This window comes from Tursiops truncatus, chromosome 8, assembly GCF_011762595.2.
Source record: "Tursiops truncatus isolate mTurTru1 chromosome 8, mTurTru1.mat.Y, whole genome shotgun sequence".
NCBI classification, from domain to species: domain Eukaryota; kingdom Metazoa; phylum Chordata; class Mammalia; order Artiodactyla; family Delphinidae; genus Tursiops; species Tursiops truncatus.
This window is the reverse complement of record NC_047041.1, coordinates 101,431,325-101,450,856: the sequence shown is the minus strand read 5'-3', so window position 1 is coordinate 101,450,856 and position 19,532 is coordinate 101,431,325. Positions and strand designations below refer to the sequence as shown.

General features: G+C 52.4%; 2 long non-coding RNA genes across 2 annotated transcripts in view; one reads left to right on the top strand and one right to left on the bottom strand.

Moving 5' to 3' along the window:
- The first annotated feature begins 2,041 nt into the window (after positions 1-2,041).
- On the top strand, positions 2,042-6,437 carry LOC141279411 (uncharacterized). Its single transcript, XR_012333594.1, has 2 exons — positions 2,042-2,130; positions 6,184-6,437. It is a non-coding gene; the product is annotated as an uncharacterized lncRNA (long non-coding RNA).
- LOC141279410 (uncharacterized) overlaps positions 6,405-19,532 on the bottom strand; it is a 30,989-nt gene continuing 17,861 nt past the window's right edge. The window contains exon 2 of the long non-coding RNA XR_012333593.1: positions 6,405-19,481. This is a non-coding gene — a long non-coding RNA (uncharacterized lncRNA). The remainder of the gene's footprint in view (positions 19,482-19,532) is intronic.

The following is a 19,532-nucleotide window of genomic DNA, read 5'->3' as shown; positions in this document are numbered from 1 at the left end:
TCTTTCCAAACGTGAAGCGTTTCTAAACTTCCAGGCTTCTCTCTCGTTAAAGTTGTCAAAACCAAGTTTACATGTCCTGTTTATAAAGTATCAATAACAAAAGTCAGTGATTTCACCTCGAAAGACAAGGCGACCTTGGGCAGGCACTCCGCGAGGGAACACGTTCTCAAATTTTTGTGAACCTTTAATTGCGGGTTTGCTTTTCTAGGTTCTTCTGTTTTACAAATTTTGCGTTATCTACTGTTTAACTCTAGAGACTTTTAAAAGTCTTGGGGGATGGGGGGGGGCTTCCCGGACACCGGCCTTCCACGCAACTAAAGAAGCCGCGAAGAGAAAATGCTGAGAGGCCGAGCGGCCTGGGCACGCCCCGCCGGGGCCGCTGGGCCTCCAGGACCCTCGGGCCACCCGGGCGGGGGAGGGGTGTGTTTCCGGGCCGGCGCGGCCTGAGGCCTTTGAGGACGTGGGGGGAGGGGCGCTACACTAACGCCACCGCACCCGCACCCCCACCCCCACTCCACGCCCGCCTCGCGCAGGGATATGCTGGTCGTGAGCCGCCGGCTCCCTTTGTGAGTCGTAGGCTCGCGGGCGGATTCCGCCGGTTCTAACCGGCTCCAGCCGGTCCCAGCCGCCTCCGGGAGCGGTGGCGGTTGGCGCAGCGCTCCACTGCGCACGCGCGCCCCGCCCCCAGGGCCGGTGCCTGTCCTAGAGAAAGGCGTGGGGGAGGGTGGCAGCTGGCCCTGAGCCGGTTGGGGCTGTTTCACCGCCCTTACAACCTTTCGCCACGTTTGGGTTGCTCTTCCCTTCCAGGGGCTGCTGCCCTCCTTCTCTTCTCAGCCCGGGTCGGCCTTTCCTTCCCCTCCCCCGTCCTTTGTCATTGCTTCCTTATTATCGCAAAGTCATCCGTTTATTAAAAATTCGCACGTCATTCCCCTGTAGTCATCTAGTTCTGTTTATTGTAACATCCCTTGAGTGTTTGTATGTCACCAGACCTTACTAGTCTAGGATGCTCGAAGCGGAAGGGGTCTCAGAAACTGCCTGGGTTGTTTTCCTTGAAAAGACTGGAGTGGCGATGAGATCGTGGAGCGTTCCAGGGCACATGGTGGTTTCAAGCCTAGAGCCCAGGACAGGGTGGTGACACCCACCCTCTCGCCGCCTCTCACCTCCAGAGTTTTTAATTCTAGAATCTCTGCAATACCTTGTGTTTAGGCAGTAAATTCCAAGAGGGGAAGACGGAGTTTATTGGCAAGGTACAGGTTAGGATGGCAACTGAATGATGACATAGGAGTTGTAAAAAGTCCCGTAGTCTGTATTTTTAAACCCCCTTTGGCTCCTATAAATGGCGGTGGTTGTGAAAGGAGCAGGCCTGGGGGGCTCTAGCAAGTTAGGGTACTGTCTTCTATGCTACCCTCCCACCTCCTCCACCCCCAATAAAGCAGGGCCAGTCTGAGCAGCTACTTTAAAGTGGCCCTGGTGAAGCTGTTCTTGTTTAATCACTCTTTCCCTCTCCCTGTAAGAGTGGAATATTACAGAGATGCAGACGGCTCCCTTCAAACGTAGTCTTGATGTTTGCTCTGGGACTGGAAAAGTTTTAGTAGAATTTTAGCGCTGGAAGGAGGAAAACCTGAGTTGGGTCACCTCATTTTACAAATGGAGATTTGGGGGCCTGGGGAGTTTGTGATTTGCCTAACATCAGACACAGCTAATTAGTACCAGAACCTATTCTTGAATCTGCGAATTTCAACCTCATGGTGCCTCCCTTTGTCCCCCCACTCTCTCCCAGTACTTATGTTGGCCTCCTCAACTGCCCTTTTCTCCAGGGTTGGGCGGGGAGGGGACCTAGGTCCCCCTCTTATCTGTGACCTTTCTCCCATTCTGGAGCCGCCGAAGTGAATGTTAAGAGCCCTGAAGTGCTTTAAATAATTGTCAGCGTAGCTAGTCATTTCCAGTTCCCTTACACATAGATTGTAGCATTTTCCTTATACTGTTAGAATGGCTGTGTCGTATTTGGCTAATTCTCCCTGAATTTGGGGAAAGAGATTTAAATGAAGCTCAGAACTCAGGAATCTCTCGTGTGGGAGAGATGGCTTGCCAAAGCCAGAGAGAAAATTCTTACCTTTTTTTCCCAAACTGGTAAGTAAAAAATACTTTAGAGATTATGGACACTAATCCCCTTTTTACTATTTTGGCCCAAAGGTTTACTGCCTTCATCTCTCTTGGCTTTTGCTTCGCAAAACTGACTAGCTGTCTCCAAAATATTCTAATTCCCTCCTCTTCTTGATGTAGTGAGTCTCTTTTTTTCTGGAAGATATATTTAAACAAGATGGCCTAAAATCGCCATGTTCTTTGGTGAGAAGATAAATAATACATTTGATTATGAGCCTTTCTCTCAATTCTTTTGAGCTAAGGCTCCCTTTAACATAAAACGAAATTTTCTTCAAGGCACCTTTCCTAATCCATGTTCCTTTTAACTGCATAACGTCCTAAGGCAGCTGCTCTCAATATCCTATGTATTCCCCTCTACCTCAGTCTGAAACCTGGTCTGCATTTGGGCCTCAGGGCACAGGTATAGGAGGGCTAATCCGTTTCAGCTGGTAGGTCATCTCATGTTCCCACACCCCACCCTCAAAAAAGCCCAGGCTAAAAATAGGGGGCTCTTGGTTCCGGTTTCTGGCAATCACTTCCCTGACAAACAGCGGGTGACCTTGGGCACTAACCCAAATAACTTCTCACTGGCGATTTTCTTATGTGTAAAATGAGGAGATTCGATGGAAGGAGTGATGACGCTAACTCTATAAAATGCAGTAAACAGGGATGAGAAGGGAACATGGAAGGTTTTAGGCCTCCTGGCTGTGGCTTCAAGGAGGTGGAGCCCTGAAAAGGTCTAAAGTAGCAAAAATTTAGAATCAGGCCTCCAGACCTTCTGTCACCTAATCCTCCCGAATCACATCAGATCCGAAACTTCCAGAGAATGCCAGAATCTGCTCCACCTCCTTCCCTTTTTAGAAAGGCCAGTCAGGCTTAGTCAAGAGAAGTTTCTGAGGCCCTTCATTTCTGGGGCTATGGTTCAGAGGCCAGTCTGGGTGAGTCTTCAGCGATACCTGGCATCCCCCCAGGCCTCTTTTGTTGCATTTTACCTAACCTTGTGCTATTTAGATAATCCTTCATTGCCAGAGACAGTTTTGGAAATGCAGGTCAGAAATAAAAGGCCACGGGAGTCCCCAATAAACAACTTCCTTGTTTTCTAAAGACTCAAGGAATTTGCATTTCCCAGCCCCCTCCTGCTGCCCACATTCCCCGAGCTGATCTCTGGAACAATGACTGCACAAAAGTTCAGCTCCCTCCTCCTTAGACAGCAGCCAACTCCCACTGCAGGAAAAACCCACAGAGATGACGCAGCTCAGAGCTCCATTATGCAGAAGAGAAGTCATTGTTTTCTAGGGGATTTTGGACAACTAAAAATGTACTCGGAGAAAGTCGAAAAATCAACCACTGAAATCCACCAGACACACCATTACCTCACAGAGAGCTGAGGGCAATTCTAGCAAAAACAAGTTACAGAAACTAAAAACGGCTGCGTCATCAGCCTTCCCCAAAATGCTGTTGGGGAGAGGCAGCCTGGGCCTCTCCCTCTCAGGCACTGAACATCTCTAGGCTGAAGAGTAAAGGAAACATTCTCCTCTTGTCTTCCTGAGAAGACCATCCATCTTTTAAGTGTACCCTCCTCCAAGACATAGCAGAAGGATTCTGTGTTGGTAGAATTCTCTTTCTGGGGGAGAACACAGGAGAAAGCATCTTGAAAAAGAGATTTCTCAACCCCAGTTCGAGAACTCCATGCTGCTAGTTCCCTTCTTTAGTTTATTCGCCACGTAATGTCCTTGGCCCTGGGCCCTGCAGCCTGTTTGTGGATCTTTCCAGAAGGCCTGGCTGTGGAAGCCCAGCTGTAGCACTGTGGGGTGTGGGAGGACAGAATGACAACAAGGGGCAGAACGCAGCTCTCCAGACCAGCTGCCTCAGCCTCTTTCTCCCCAGCTTAAGAGCTCAGCAAGGCCCCTCACTGGCTTCACCCAGCATTTCCAGACCTTCCTTCCCCAGGCCGTCCACCCTCCCTGTGGCCTTTCCTCTTGTCCTGGTTAACCTGGGGTGGAGATGGTCTACTGACCCCCTCCCCGGCAGAGAACAGAGTCTACCACGCTTTCCTCAGTCCCTGCATTGTGCCTGGTGCATCTGCAGGACAGGAACTTCAGCGTTATTTTCTGTAGCATTTATTGAGCACTGTGCCATACGCGTTCAATGAACCATCTCTTTTCAGTTCTCACAGCCACCCTGTGAGGGAGGTGCTGCTGTTAACCCCTTGGACAGATGAGGAAACTGAGGCCCGGGCTGTCTCTCTTGGCATCACTAGTGCCTGGCACACATTAGGAGCTCAAAATGTGCCTACTGAACCATGACTAAATGACTAAATTGGAATAGTATCTCTTTTGGAATTAAAAAACCAGGCAGAACAGTGAAAAGAGCACATGCAGTAGATGCCCCGTAAGTGCAGAGTGACTGAGTGACTGTAACCCAGCTCGGGAGGGGCTGTGAAAGGACAATGCGTCCCCCATCCTGGAATGTCCAGTCCAGAGACACTTGTGTAAAGCGAGCTCAGTGGTTCTCTGAGGTTTCCAGCTGTTGGTTGCGCTGTGTAGGTACTGGAGCGCGGTGGTGAGGAAGAGGCGCAAGCTGACATGCTTTGACAGGAGCAAAATGCTTTCAGATGTGACACAAACACGACCGTCCGGCAGGAGGGAGTAAACTCCGCACTGAGCGGTACCGCGTCACAAACCGCGGAACTTCTAGACAGACTGACCCATAGAGGTGGGGAAGGGTGTGGCCCGGAAGGCTGCCTTGAGTCTCCGTGGAGCTCCTGCCTCCAGAACGCAGGGGTGTGAGCCCACCCTCAGGACTCAGGGCTTGCTGCCCCTCTGCTGGAGGCCTCACCGCGGGAAGCAGGAGGTGCTGTGTCCAGTCTCACCCGCACTGCGCGGGCCTGTGAGTGGACCTTTCAGAACAGCCTGAAGGAACTGTGAGGCTTCCCAGTGGGTCGTATCCACAGTATCACAGTCTTATAACCCTGATCTGTTCAGTCACCCCCCTGAGGTCCCAGGCAGATGCTTGCGTTAGCACCACATCCCCAGCGTGGTGCTCATGAAACCTTTCACCCCTCCTACACGCACACGCACGCACACACCACACACACGTGTTCATTCTTCCTCAACCCAGCTGTGGCCCGCATCCCACAGAGACAAGTCTCATGGAACAGGGGTAGAGGTCAGCCAGTCTAGGATCTTTGCCTGAGGTGTATCTCTCAGCACATGCCAGGTAAGAACAGAAGCCCACGGCGTTATGGCTCTTTCTCTGGGGCTGATGTGACAGTACAGGCTTGCAGTGATTGCGGTGGAAGAGACCTGAAAGCTCTTTAGGTGATGGGAACTCACTAGAGAGCAGCGGAGACTGGAGTGAGGTCTGGGAGGACTGGGGTTCCCTGAAGAGGGAGTTTGGACTCTGTTCTTTGGACAGAAGGATGGCTTCCGAGCTGGGAGAGGCCCTGGCTTTGGGAAGCATTGTGTAGCTGCTCTTTGCAAGGTGGCTGAGCTGGGAGAGGCGGCAGAGGGGACGGCCCTGGAGTCCATCTTCACAGCCCGGGCTGGAGGTCGTGGAGGCCTGGATTTGGGGGTGGTGGGGGTGGTGGGGGTGGTGGGGGTGGTGGCATGGCACAAGAGAAAGAAGACAGGTAGAGGTCTGCCTGAGGCTCTCCAGGCTCCCCACACTGGTCTCTTCCTCTGTCTCCTGAGCACCCTAGCCCTTTCCAGACTCATGTTCTTTTCTTTCTTCCATTTTTTTTTTCTTTTGGCCATGCTGTGCGGCATGCGGGATCTTAGTTCCCTGACCAGGGATGGAACCTGTGCTCCCGGCAGTGGAAGTGCAGAGTCTTAACCACTGGAGCCTGCCAGGGAAGTCCCCTTTTCTTTTTTTTTTAAGCATTCATGCTCATCTTTATTTATTTATTTGTTTGTTTGTAGGCACTCAATAGATGTTTATTAAAAGAAAGGTCCTTTAAATTCTATAGTGTTTTACAATTTTCAAAAGTTTCACGGGGCTTCCTTGGCGGCGCAGTGGTTAAGAATCCGCCTGCCCATGCAGGGGACTCGGGTTCCATCCCTGGGCCAGGAAGATCCCACATACCGCAGAACAACTAAGCCTGTGAGCCACAACTACTGAAGCCCACGTGCCTAGAGCCCGTGCTCCACAACAAGAGAAGCCACGGCAATGAGAAGCCCATGCACTGCAACGAAGAGTAGGCCCCGCTCACCGCAACTAGAGAAAGCCTGTGTGCAGCAACGAAGACCCAATGCAGCCAAAGATAAATGAATAAACAAATGTATTTATTAAAAAAAGTTTAACACACATGATTTCATATAATCCTGTAATAACCCTTCGTTTTCCTACCCCTATCTTGCCCCTCCCCACTTCCCTCTCCCCACTGGTAACCACTAGTTTGTTCTCTCTCTGTGAGTCCACACTCATGTTCTTTACTCTCGATGACACATCTGCATGGAATGCACCTCCCCCACTCTTCAGATGACACTCATTCTCATCACCCTGCCTGGGAAAGGGCCTAGGGCCTCTGCCCAGCACTTCCAAAGTCATCCCGTATCACCACCCCACAGTTACTCACTGTCACAGCACAGCCTGTTTTCCTGGATGAACACGTGTTCGTTAACATGTCCCCCTAACTCTTTGGAGGGTTAAGGCAACTCCAGGGTTTGCAGCCTGGTCAGCAGTGAGGATGGGGTGCGACTGCTGGAGGCTGAAATTGGGGACAGAGGGCCCTCGGGCTCACTCTCCTGCACAGACGGGAGATGGGTCTGTGCCACCCTCCCAGCGGTGAGTCCCAGCTGTGGACAAAGGGTGAGAACTCTGCAGAGATGTCACTTGGCTCCGTTTGGTAACTTGTTGCTCTAAGGCCAGAGCTCATTCTGGTCCCTGCATTCCCAGCTCCTCTGCCCTTTACTCCAGGGAAGCAGGCCCAACGGAGTGACCTGGCTCAAGAATTGTGAAATGGTGGCAGAAGCTCTCATTCCTCCCCTTTGCCTTCCCCAGGTGCAGGAATCCCGGGGCCCCTGGGACCGTCAGTTGGGGGGCTAGCCCCCGTGTCCCATGGCAACACAATGCCCAGCATGACTGAAGTTCTGACATGTCCACGCCAGAAGTGCCTTCTGTGTCACTCAGTCTCAGGCTGCCTCAGGCCTCTTCAGCTGCAGCCCACACAAACCAAGGAAGTTTAGACTCAGCAGCGCCTGGGAAGAAGGTGGAGACAAGAAAAGCACTGGGAAAAGAGCCTGGGTGGAAATTTCCATGACTGTTCTGCCAAAGCAAAGGCTTCAGCTGAGCCCAAGGCAGAGACAGACCTGGGAGCTAGAAACCATCCAGGTCACAGAGGGTCACCCTTCCTCATTCTCCCAGATCTTTGTCACCCACTGCCCCACCCTGAACCCGGGCCATAACCCTCAATCAGCTGTGTCCCGTCTATTCCAGCCTCATTTGCTCTCAGACCCCTAGTTCATGAGATATCCCGCCACCTCTCCCCCAGGGACACGGCTAACCTCCCGGCCAGTGGGAGCCCCCTCTTTAGGAGCCACATCGAGGCCCCTTGCCCTCCTTCCTTGCAGGAAGCCCTCCCCGCTGAATGGTCCGTCCCTCCTACAGGCGCCTGCGGCTGTCATCATCCAGTGACCTCACCAGCACTCCTGTGGTCTGCCCTTCGCTCAGTGACTCACCTGTTGTTACCCTGAGCTATGGTATATGACTTTTATTGTTGTTTGTCGCTTATCCTTGCAAACACAGTCTTCCCACAGCCCCGCCTCGGCTCAGACCAGCAATGCATGCAGCTTATTCCGCACCTACGCAGCCTGTCCTGTGTGACCTCCAGCTGGTGCTGGGGACGCTGAGAGGCTCACCCCAGGTTCCAGCTGTTCCAGCTGCTGGGCCCCAGGATCCATCCCCAGCCCAGGCTGGCATTTCCCCAGCAGGAGTTTGGCAGGAATGGTTATAGGCTTGACTTCTCTCCCCACCCCAACCAGGATCCCAGAGAGGATGAATGATGGGGACTCAGCCCAGGGTCCTGGCCACAGCCTTCCCTGGGGCCTGTCTGGCCTTGCCCACCAGCCGTCGGCCCCAGCCCGGCAATGTGGGTGTCCTGGAGCCAAGCAGGTATCTCCTCCTTGTTCTTCCACTCAGCCTTCTCTCAGCTCCCCAGAAGACCATGGATCTCTCCCCCTCCGCACCCTGTCCCTGTCGCCCACCCCATCTGGTTCTTCAACTCTTCCACCCTTATAGAGGGGTCATGGAGAGAGTGGCCTTGAGAGTCCCACACACTTGGTCTCAGCCTGGTTCCTCCCTCACTGGCTGTACCCTGTGATGGTGGCAAGTTACTTAACCTCTCTGAATCAAGTTTAGTCCTCAGGGAAATAGGAATGAAATCGTGTAGTACCCCCTTTTCAGGTTGTGAGGCCGTCAGGAGCTGAGTACAGTGCCTGGCTCAAATGACGTGCCCTGCAAATGGTGTCTGTCACTACCTTCCCTCCCCCCTCGCATACTAAGCACGCAGCTGCCTCCCAGACCCCCAGATCTGACGGGAGCCAGGCACATCTTAGGAAGGGGTTAAACATTGGCAGTGACTTCTTCCTTGCCTTGGAGCAGGAAGGAGGCAGAGAAGGTAACAAAATCAGGCCAGAGGCTGGGTGGAATTTTCCAGTGCTCATAAACAGGACCATTCGGGTTGCTAACTGAGGTCACCATGGAAACGGTCATGTGTGCCTGCCTTCTGCTTATTCCAACCTGGCTAGAGGCCGATGACACAAGCTCCAGGCCTCTTCATTGGCTGCCACCTTCTCTTGCCACTGAAATCTAGCAGGAGATTGGCCAAGAGCTGTTTCTGGGCTGGAGTTAGACCTTCCCTACCCCCCAGCCAGAACCTGCTGGAAGCTGTTGTTTTGAACCAGAGGAAGATGGAAAATAGGCTGCCAGAGATGTTGCCATAGCAACTGCTTTCCTTTCTGCTCTCCTTGGAGTTAGTAGTTGACTTCTTTGTAGTTGAAGTACTTTTCCAAAGGCAGAGGGAGTGGCAGCCATTTTATACTGACCTAACCTTCTTCTTTTGAATTTCTGAGCCTCTGCTTACGGCTTTGGTTACCAATCCACCCCTGGCTTCTGTGAAATGGGATACTCATTCCAGGACACCCTACCTTCTAGGGCTGGAGTAAGTTTGCAAAGGCTCACTGTAAACTAAAGCTCTGTGCACTCGCCATGTGGCTTTAATTGACCGGCTTTGACATGAGCATAGAGTGGAATGGCCCTATGAGGTGGGGTTGGGGGCCCTACCAACTTGTTCAGCAAAGCCCGGAGCCCCAGGACTCAGGGGCCCCTTTGAAGTCCACTTACTGTTCTGTCACTGGGACCATCAGCTGTTCACATAGTCCCCCCAAAGACTCCCTTTCTCTTTCTGTAAGAGGATTCCTCTGTAGATGATCTCAGAAGGCCCGTTCCAGCTCTGACATTCCATAAACCTAAGTTAAAGGCCTGCCTGCCCTCCACAATAAATCTGTGGACCTTATCATCCCCATGGGAGGTAAAAATACAGGCAACTGCCGTACACCGAGCACTTTCTAGGCGGCAGGCACCGCCCGTGCACCAGCTCAATCTTCACAGCAACCCTAGAAGGTGAGGATCATTATTACAGCTCCCACTCATTTTACAGATGTGGAAACTGAGGCCCTGAGAAGTCAGGTAAACTGGTCCGAGGTCACACAGCCAGCAAGCGGCAAGGTCTAGATTTAAAGCCTGGTGGACTGGCAGCTGGTGTTTGAGAAACACAGGCTTGGGAAGGATTGTTTGAAGCTGGGGCCCACACACCAGTACTGCCCCACGGTACTGTCTGCTGTGATTTTTCCAGAAAGCAAAATACATTCCATTTTGACTGGCCTTTATCAGAGTTGCAGCCCTTACTGCATCTTTGATGTTATAAAGTCCTTTTTCTTATGAAATGATGGTGAGAGCAGATGGTAGCTATTTTGTTGTCATGTTCTTTTTGTTGTTGTTGTTGTCACGTTCTTATTTGGGAAAAGTTGGCTAATTGAGAAAAGGCTAACCTTATATCAATATATCCAACTTTTTTTTTTTTTTTTTTTTTGCTGTACACGGGCCTCTCACTGTTGTGGCCTCTCCCGTTGTGGAGCACAGGCTCCGGACACGCAGGCTCAGCGGCCATGGCTCACGGGCCCAGCCGCTCCGCGGCATGTGGGATCCTCCCGGACCGGAGCACGAACCCGTGTCCCCTGCATTGGCAGGTGGACTCTCAACCACTGCGCCACCAGGGAAGCCCTCTCCCCCTCTGCAGTTTTTATAAGGAGGTGATTAGATCTTGATCCAATTTGGGTTCCTCTTTTTTTTTTACAGGAATATTTTATAGATGGTATTGAAAATATCCAACTTAAAAATAAAATTATTGGCTATGTAAACCCAAAAGCTGGGAGCCACACTGCTCTGAAAGGAATTCAGTCCCTCCATCCCTCTTTGATTCTAGGCCTTACCCCCCGGGTCTAGCCAGAGCCCCAGAAAACCCCTTTGTTCACCCTGCAGAGCTGCACGTGCCGAGGTGTCCTTGGCATCCTGCTCACTGCTGATATTGCAGCTCTCCGTGCACAGGCCTTTAGTAGGGAGAGTTGCTATCAAGAGCTACCACATCCCCGTATGAAGGCCTACGTGAGAAATGTCTTATACATCACCTACCAGCAAAAAAGTTTGCTTTCCCTGAGGAACTGGGATGCTTTTCCTTACAGACAAGATGAATCATGTAATAAATACTGTTCCCTTTTACTTTAGCTCCCAGGAAGCTAAAAACCATAACTGAGGCACAAATTTGGCAGTGATAAATGACTCTATGGCCTTTACTTTTAAACCTGCCTGAACTTTCTCTGCCTGATTTTTTATCTAGCTACCTACCTATCTCACTCTCACTGTATATTTAAAAGTTGACGGCAATCCTTTGTGTAAAAGGTAGCTATAAAGAGATAAATTTAAAAATGAGAAGCAGAGGGACTTCCCTGGTGGTGTAGTGGTTAAGAATCCACCTGCCAATGCAGGGGACACAGGTTCAAGCCCTGGTCGGGGAAGATCCCACATGCTGTGGAGTAACTAAGCCCGTGTGCCACAACTACTGAGCCTGCGCTCTAGAGCCTGCGAGCCACAACTACTGAGCCCGTGTGCCACAACTACTGAAGCCCATGCACCTAAAGCCCGTGCTCCGCAATAAGAGAAGCCACCGCAATGAGAAGCCTGTGCACCGCAACACAGAGTAGCCCCCCGCTCTCAGCAACTAGAGAAAGCCCGCACACAGCAACAAACACCCAATGCAGCCAAAAATAAATAAATTTATTAAAAAAAAAATTAGTAGCAGAGCAGGATTTGGTTTTCCTGACTTTTAGCTTCATTCTTTATGTGATTCTGGAACAAAACTTCATTCATTCAACAAACACCCTCCACGCAGGGCACAGCTTGTGGAAATAAGGCAGGTGAGGGACTTCCCTGGTGGCCCAGTGGCTAAGACTCTGTGTTCCCAATGCAGGGGGCCCGGGTTCAACCCCTGGCCAGGGAACTAGATCCCACATGCCGCAACTAAGACCTGGTACAGCCACATATATAAATAAATATTAAAAAAAAATAAGGCAGGTGAAAGGCAAGTTTTCTGCCTTCATGGAGCTTGTATTCTAGTGGAGGAAGCCAGGCAACAATCCCAGTGAATAGCAGCCGTGTAAGTGTTCTGAAGAAGGTGAGGTGGTTGCATGAAGGGAACCGGAGGAGGGGATGAATTTTAGATAGGGTGGACCAGGAAGGTGACATTTGAGCAGCAAGTGGAAGGATGAGAATGAACTGGCCTTGAGAAGAGATAGGGAGATTCCAGACAGAAGAAAGAACAGGAGTGGACAGAGGAAGTCAGGGTCACAGAGATGTTGTTCTGGGAAGTGGGCTGTTCCCCAGTGGGGAGAGGGGGGTTCCTTCCCCTCAGACCATGGGGAAGTCTCCCAGTATGGCCATCTGCCCTTGGTGTGAAACATGCAGCTGCCCTTCCTGCCCCCAGATTTCAACTACCACCTGTGTTAAAACACATGCCCATGTCCTTCTTTGTGGGGGAGGGTCCCAGGCCTTCTGACCCTTGGGCTTAACCTCAGACGGGCAGCTCCTGGAGTCCTGGCTTCCTGCCCCACACGTTTGCCCATGATACCTGCTCTAGGGGCTGTACCACAAGGCAGGAGCAAGGTTTTCCCTGGACCAGCCTAGCTCCAGACGGCAGAGCGGAAAGCCGTGGGGATTTCTCAAAGCTCAGGATTCAGCTTCCACTGGGCATTGGTGCATCAGTCATCACCAAACACCTTGGTCAGGTCCAAACCAGAAGAGGCTCTGCCTTCTCTGGGTTAAGGAAGTGGAGGTGTGGTGGTGGTGGGGAAGGCTGGGAACTATTAGAGCAAAGAAGAGGGGCTTAACTCAGAGGGTAGAGCTAGGAGGGCTTCCAGGGGGAAGTGATCCACACACTCAGAAGAATCCTGGAACATTGACCAAAAGGCTTGGTTTTGTCACAGCTAAATCCTCATTATCTAAACCAGTGCCCAGTCTCTGCCACATAGTAAGTGCCTGGTAAACATCTGTTGAATAAATGAATGAGCCAGGGGGTGTTAAGATCGTTCTTAGTAGCGAGCTCCTTATTACTGGGAGGAACCAAGGACCTGCAGGATGGCCACTGGTCTGGGGTCCTGCCTTAAGGCGTGGTGAGGGCCTAGGGGAGCCTTCCATCCCAGGGCGGTGTGAGGCTAGCTCTGAATACCCTGGAGTGGGGAGGTCAAGTCCAAACAAAGCAACTGACACTCCTTGACACTGTCTGCTTAACTGCTTTGAACCCTAGACCCCTCTGCGCCTCCGCAACCGTCAGCCTTGTCCACGCACTCATGCCTCCTAGAACCCCAGACCTGAGGAGGGCCTCCCCTGCGCCTACCGCTCGCGGGGCTCAGGCTGGAGAAGACAGGCGTCGGGGCTGACGCAGCTGCGAGCGTGCTCTGCCGGCTCCGGTTCCGGGAGGCGAGGCGGGGCCGCGTGGGCCGCAATTGGAGCTAGCGAGTCACTGCAGCCGAGTGAGCTCAGCCCGCGGCCACCGCCCGCGCCCGGGCGGCTGGGGGAGGAGGGGAAGGGAGGGGGCGTGGGCACCAGCATGGTACGCAGTTCCGGACAACCCCTCCCAACCTGGGGCTGGGAGAGCCCTGAAGCACCACACCACTCCTTCCTTCCGAAGCTGTCCCCACTGCACCCCGCCCAGCGTCCCTTGACACCTCATTCCCATAGAGGCCGAGTGACCTGCTCACTACTCTCTCAGCCATGTGCAGTTCCCCAGCCTCAAAGCGCTTTCACTGCAAGTGACAGGCCCCGCGCACACGCTTTGGCCCCTGGTCTGAGGGAGGCCGAAAAGTGGGGCTGAGTGGAGCTGGTGGTCGACGCTCCTAGACAAGGCATTCCAAAAGGGACTACTCTGTAGCTCGATATGGTGGATATGGGGTCTGGCTCCGGAGTTCACCAGTGAGAGAAGAGGGGTTGTGGGACAGGGTAGCCCGGGTGCAGGGAACAGCATGTGCAAAGGCACAGAGGCGTGTAAGAGTGCCCCTGTCGGAACAGGCAAGCGAGCGCGCAGAGCAGAAGGTAGGGCCTGAGAGCGCATTGGCTGGGATGTGAAAGAGCCTGATGCCACGCGGTGGATGGAGCAGGGTGCCAGGGGAGGCTGCTGGCCCTGTAGGTGTATGGGACGGGAGGAGGACCACGTGGGAGAGGCCGAGGCCTGAGTCCCCTGAGGCACAGCAAGAGCTTGAAAGCTGCTCGGAGTGGGTGGGAAGGTAGAGTGTATAGATGCACATTCCCCCTTCTCCACCTCTCCGGCGCATGATCCTGGGTCTTTCCCAGAGTGTTCTTCCCAAGATGCTACCCCCACCCTTTCTCCAAACCTGGGACACTCTTCTCCCTCCACTGACTCCTGACGACCCCCCAAACCTGTCCTGCACCCCGGCTATGAGGGGCGTGGTCTGACAACTCCAGGCTCCTTCTAGATACCCTTTCTGCCCCCAGATTCCCCTCCCCAGCCTGGAACTCCTGGGGTTTCCCAAAAATGTAAGGCCAAGGCAGAGACCCTGGGAAGAGGAGAACCGGACCTGGGCTCCCCCCCACCCCACCCCGCACTGGGGCCGCTGGGCCGGGAGAGACGGTCCGCAGGTTGGCCAGGCCCGGAGGCCGGCGCCCCGCCAGATGCTTCCGGGTGCCTCAGTAAGCCAGGCGCCTCACGTGACTGTCCTAGTAAACAGCCGCTCGGCACCGGAAACCCATTGCCTTCCCTCCCTCTCCCCGCCCCCGTCTCCTCCCCCTGACTTCCGCGCCGAGGCCCGGGGAGGCGGGGGCGGGGTGGGCCGCCTCGGAACTGTGTAGTCTTCTCGGCCCGGGCGGTTCCCTGGTCTGTCACTTGTGGGCGGCGTATGTCCGGAGCCTGGCGTGGTGTCCGAAAAGGAGGGGCTCCTTGGGCGGGAACTCCCGGGTTTGTGTCAGCCTTTGAGAACTGCTTTTCCTGCCGGATTGGCCCAGCTCGATTTTTTTTTTTTTAATATTTATTTGGTTGTGATGGGTCTTAGTTGCGGGCGGCCTCCTTAGTTGCGGCATGCATGTGGGATCTCGTTCCCTGACCAGGGATCGAACCTGGGCCCCCTGCATTGGGAGTGTAGAGTCTTATCCACTGCCACACCAGGGAAGTCCCCTAGCTTGGTGTTTTCAAAGTGTGGGGCAGGTACTGTGGTCCCTGACCCAAAGGCGCAGAGATGAGATCTGGGCAGGACCGCAGGGGGTGAGGCCGAAGGGGGGTTGAAGGACCCTGTGGCTAGGCCTCGTTCTGGGGGGCCTGGAAAGGCCCCGGGGATGCAGGTGGGTGAAGCAGGGCTGCTGTCCCCACTGTGTCAGCCTGATGTTCTCTTTTCATCCCCTGCTTCCTCACGTGGACCTCAACTCCTGCAGATTCTGACTCCTCCACTTTCCCCTTCCCTGCACCCATGACTGGCCTCCCCCCCAGGCCAGGGCCTCTCGCCATTCTCTCTCCGTTGTGTCCTGAGCCGCACATCATCCGCCTTCAGGAAACTTGTGATAAACCAGTCTTTGGTCCTGTCCCATCCAAGGCCTCCCTGAGTAAACGCAGGCTTCTCTGGGTTTATCCTCCTTGTGTTCCTGGCTCACCCCAGCCACCGCTGTCCCCAATCCTGGTGAAATCTAGTTTGCCCTTAGGTCTCAGCTCAGCCCTGCAGCAGCCTCCTTGAAGACACGGGAGTAAGAGTCGTGCCACAGAGCTCCCTGACCTTAGGAAGAGAGCAGACTCATTCCTTCTCCCTGGGGCCCAGCTCAGCCCTCAAGACAGGAGCACCAATGGCCCCAGAACCAGGGTAGCTCAGAATGCTGCCACCAAGTGTGGACAGTCCACTCTCCACCCAGCTCAGATCAATAGCTCTGCGAAACCTCGGGATCAGCAGAGAAGATTTGGAGAAGGGGTTAAGCAACACTCCTCAGTTAAGAAAAAATTATTCGAAATTTGAAAAGGCAAAAGGGTGGCTATCAGCCCCAGCTCGGTGATAAGTAGATTGATAAGCTGTAAATAACTGTCAGGTAGAGAGCATGACCCCCAAGGTAATAGTGACCCCTGTAGGTCATTAGCCACTTTGTATGTAACCCAGCAATCTTATTCCAGCACTTTTTTTTGGTGCCTCTAAATACTTCTGTTTCCCTGGTTCTCTTTGAACTAGGTCTTCCACCATACTGGTACTTTCCTTAAGACGTTAAGTAATCTTTGACATATACCCTATACTGAGGGTCATGCTTTTAGCTTTGAAAATTATATGCTGTGACACTTCTGGAGACTGTCTCACCAAGATGTCCGATTGGACTCAGCTGCCAGGGCCAATTAAACTTTGTTGAAGTTTTCATGGGCTTACCTGAAACACTGCCTCTCCCACCTCAGACTTACTGATTCCACCCTGTGATGTCTTTATTATATTATTATTTATTTAGAAATAACACTTTATTGTTATAAAATTTAAACAGCACTGTTAAAGTCCCTTGGACCATCGCTTCCCATCCTAGGCCTGTCCTAAAGTTGACTACTGTTACCCTGTTAATTGATATATATATCAGTGTGCAGAATATATATATACTCCAGTTTATATATGTTTATACAAAAACATAGATATATTAAATAATGTGCTGTGTGTGTATATATATATATATATATATATATACACACCACACACATATACACATATATACATACGTATATGTTTACAAATATATATACACGCTATTTGGTATGTGTGTCTATATAGTATACACATATATACAAATGTACTATCATTTTAGTGGCTGGGGATTTTTTTCCATAAAAGGTCTTATAGTGGAGGGACTTCCCTGGTGGCACAGTGGTTAAGAATCCGCTTACCAATACAGGGGACACGGGTTCGAGCCCTGGTCCGGGAAGCAGATGCCGCAGAGCAACTAAGCCCGTGCGCCACAACTACTGAGCCTGCGCTCTAGAGCCCGCGCACCACAACTACTAAAGCCCGTGCGCCTAGAGCCCGTGCTCCGCAACAAGAGAAGCCACCGCAGTGAGAAACCCGCGCACCGCAACGAAGAGTAGCCTCTGCTCACCGCAACTAGAGAAAGCCTGCATGTAGCAACAAAGACCCAATGACAAAGACTTAATACAGCCAAAAATAAATAAATAAATAACTTTATTTTTTTAAAAAGTTATAAAAGGTATTATACCGGAGATATTGTCTTACAGCTTGCTTTTTCTCAAAAATAGAGCTAGAGATCTATTTTGGCACATAAGACCTACCTTATTCTTTTAAGTGCTAATGTGGCAACACAAACCATAAAATACCTAGGAATAAATTTAAGAAATATGTGAGGGCTTCCCTGGTGGCGCAGCGGTTGAGAGTCCGCCTGCCGATGCAGGGGACATGGGTTCGTGCCCCGGTCCGGGAAGATCCCACGTGCCGCAGAGCGGCTGGGCCCGTGAGCCATGGCCGCTGAGCCTGCGCGTCCGGAGCCTGTGCTCCGCAACGGGAGAGGCCACAACAGTGAGAGGCCTGCGTACCACAAAAAAAGAAAAAAAAAGAAATATGTGAGATTTTATGTAGAAAGTTACTGAAGATGTTATTTTATAACATTGTAATGTTATAATGTAATGTTTACAACCTTGTAATACTGATAAATTTTATAAGTGATGAAATGTATGAAGCAAAAAGTAAGTGTCCCCCGCCCCCCGCCCCACGGCAACAGCATTGTTTTTCTCCCAGGCTGCTTCTTTACCTTCCTAAGCGTGTTTCTGCAACTTGCTTTTGGGGGTTGAGTCAGAGCCTCCTTCCAGGGAGTTGAAGACATCTATAAATAGCTGTGACGTGCGTGGGCCTGCGAATGCTGTCGCTGAGGGACCTGGTGCTGGGAAGAACCTGCGTCAGGGAGACAGTCACCATCACGAGCTCAGAGGAGGCTTCTGAGAGTGGGTGGTGCTTTAATTAGGCCAGGAAGGGTGAGCTGGTGGATAGGTTGGGCAGGACATCATTGCAGACAGGGGACTGGGTCTGGAGGGGGGATAATCATTTCTAAATAGCAGAACCATGACAACGGTGAGACAGAGGCCCACGGAGAGTAGCACGGGGTGTGTGTCTGTTGGCCGGGGTCGGGGGGAGCCAGACTAGATGCCAGGGGCTAGAGCCAGACTGCGGCTCAAGTTCCAGCCCAAGAAACAAGCAGGGTCCAGGCTGTGAACCTCCTGCGCCCCTTAGAGTGGGGGCCACGGAGGGGCCCCTCTTTGCACGGAGGGGAAGTCTGAACCCTGAAGGGCCTTCCCACTGTGCCAGGGCTGGGCACTCATTTGGGGACAGGCAGCTGTAGAGATCAGTGGCAGCTGGTAGGGGAGGTACACCGGCCTCCTCTGTCTCTCCCATCTCATCAGTTGGCAATGGATATGTCTGTTCTGAGTCACAAGTCCTGGTTCTGACCCTGAGAGTGCCGTGGAGGAGTGCACACTGCCCTCGGCGGAGCGGGTGCCCGTGGTACAGCTGGCAGCCTGGGCAGGAGACACCCGCTCCCAGAGTGAGGCGGGACCTTCAACCCCTCAGCCTCTCCACAGCCACCGGGAAGCAGAGGCCCAGAGACGGCTCAGTGCGGAAGTGAAAGAAGCCAGTCTAGAATTCAGATTTCCTGCCCCTCAGAGTAGGTCAGGTCTAGGACTGGTCTTTTTTCTTCCCTCAAGAGACATGCCCTCATCCCATTATTAGTTGCCTGTCGTTGCACAGCTAAGGCAAGTCAGCACTAGTGCACTAGGACCAGGTCAAGGTCTACCAGACCTTCTTCAGTTTCACCTGAAACTCCCACCCCACCGCAAGAGGACCTCAGCAAAAAGGATATTTATTGTATTATGTTATTGAAAAACGCAGAGGTGGTCTTCGTCTCCACCACAGCTGGCCCCAGCGCTCTCCATGGCTCCCCACCATGAGGCTCTGCTGCCCTCCGCTTGGCTTCCTCTCGGACAAGCCTTCTCACATCACTTAGGTAAAGTGGTTTGTATTGTACATAAGGAACAGGAAATGCTTGTTAAACTGGTTTAACAAGGATTAAAAGGTTGACAGTTTACTGTGATTTACTCATGCTGTGGAATGCTACAACTGGAAGGGAACATTGGGCGGTATTTCAAAGTTGTCCAAATACTAGATTCATTAGACTGGAAGGGAAAAGCTGGTGTCAAGGTCAAAGCAAAACAGAGTCAGACCAGGCCAGAAGAAATGCAAAGGGGGAACAGAGGACAAGGACAGAGACAGGCTCCAGAAATCTAGATGTTGAAGTTCAGTGTGAGTTTAGGAAACAGGAGCTGAAGAGAGAGGGAAGGGCAAGCAAGCAGGTTCTCTGCCCAACTCAGCCCTCACGACAGATGGGGACAGCATGACCTTGACTCATTTCCCATGCTCTGTAACTGGAGGGCTTGCAGTGCGCGGACCCAGTGTGTGGCTAACGGGCTTTTCTGCAGCTTGCTCTGCTCGTGTGTCTGCATGGTATCTCTGGTTCTAGTGTGTTTCCACTTTCCTGATGAGCCCTGCTGAGCTTTTCCTGCGCTCCTGAACCCTTCTGGCCTCTGTATGTCATTGGGAGACAGAGTTACCTGGGCAGGCGTTGCCAGGAGTTGGGCATTTTCAGTTAGAGGGACTCCACACATTTCATGGTGTGTTGTGGAGTCGGTGCTGGAGCATGCACTCCTCTACTGGGTCTGCTTCCAGGTCGTAGGAACCTCTGCAGCCTGTGGATCTCGCTCCCGGACATTCCTGTGTCAAGCAAAATGTCAGCTCATAAGGGGTGGGGAGGAGATGAGGCTG